At 40.3% G+C, this 1,515-nt stretch overlaps 1 pseudogene; it reads right to left on the bottom strand.

Annotated features, from left to right (window-relative positions):
- Nucleotides 1-354: 354 nt before the first annotated feature.
- LOC121509560 lies at nt 355-1,302 on the bottom strand (annotated as a pseudogene).
- Between the last annotated feature and the right edge of the window lie 213 nt (nt 1,303-1,515).

The raw sequence follows: 1,515 nt of genomic DNA on the forward strand, positions 1-1,515 counted from the left end.
ACTACTCTGCATAGCAGCCTCACATCATATACTCACCAACCACCAACACAATGACCCAGTGATTCATTTAGCTTTGTTTCTGAGTATTTTCTCCACTTTAGATTAGTCAGTTAAATGCAATTTAAATGTGCATTTAGCTGACCAGGGAAATAGCAGCCTGGGAAAATCCTTTTTTTTAACCAATAAGAAAATGAAATCTCTATTTAATAATAATAATAATAATAAATTTATTTATAAAGCACTTTCAGGCAAAGTGCTGTACATAGAGGTAAAATCAACTTGACAATAAAAACATCAGAGAATCCACATATACAAACATACTGAGACAATACAAATAAACATCAGTAAAACAATTTAAGACTCATATGTAACAGTAAACAAGTGGGTCTTCAGCTTTGCTTTAAATACATCGATGGAAGATGCCTGCCTGATTTTCAACAGGTAGACTGTTCCATAATGTCGGTGCACGGAAAGAAAAAGCCCGTTCCCCAACCGTCTTTTTTCGGACCTTTGGGACGCTAAGAAGCCCAGTCCCCTGAGAACGCAAGGCACGAGTAGGGACATATGGGTTTACCAAATTTGATAGGTAAGAAGGGGCAATGCCATTTACAATTTTATATGTTAGCAGCAGCACCTTAAAGTCTGCTCTAACATGAACAGGTAGCCAGTGAAGAGAGGCCAGCACTGGAGTGATATGCTCGTATCTACTCGCTCTGGTCAGAACACGAGCTGCTGCATTCTGTACCATCTGCAGACCATGAAGGCTCTTCTTTGACAAACCTGACAAAAGGACATTACAATAATCTAAACGTGACGAAACAAAAGCATGAATTAGGACCTCAGCATCCTGTGTCGATAGAACTGGTCTAATCTTGGCAATATTTCTGAGGTGGAAAAAGGCCACTCTGGTCACCTCTTTAACATGGAACTCGAACGAAAGAGTTTGATCAAAGACCACACCTAGATTTTTAACTCTATCTTTACAATGAATAACACAGTCACCTAAAGACAAAGCGAAATTATCAAACAGAGGATTGAGTTTTGCTGGCCCAATAACCATCATTTCTGTCTTTGCAGAGTTCAGAAGCAGAAAATTTGTTGAAAGCCAGCTCCTAACAGCTGAAAGACAGGCCTGAAGTTTATTAGTGTCAGATCCACTATGGAGGACCAACGGCATGTACAACTGTAAATCATCTGCATAACAACGAAAAGAGATCCCAAAAGAATGTAGAATTTGGCCCAAGGGTGTCAGATAAAGAGAAAACAACAGTGGACCCAGTACAGACCCCTGTGGTACCCCATGCTTAACAGCACAGGACTCAGAGAACACATTGTTAAAGAAAACACGTTGAGATCTCTCTGACAGGTACGACCTCAGCCACTGGAGCACCTGGCCTGAGATGCCAAAATAATTTTCAAGTCTGTCCAGTAAAATACAGTGATCCACCGTATCAAAAGCAGAACTTAAATCCAGCAACAACAGAACAGATGACGCCTCCGAGTCAACATTTAGTA

This window comes from Cheilinus undulatus, linkage group 5 (genome assembly GCF_018320785.1).
Source record: "Cheilinus undulatus linkage group 5, ASM1832078v1, whole genome shotgun sequence".
Classification (NCBI taxonomy): domain Eukaryota; kingdom Metazoa; phylum Chordata; class Actinopteri; order Labriformes; family Labridae; genus Cheilinus; species Cheilinus undulatus.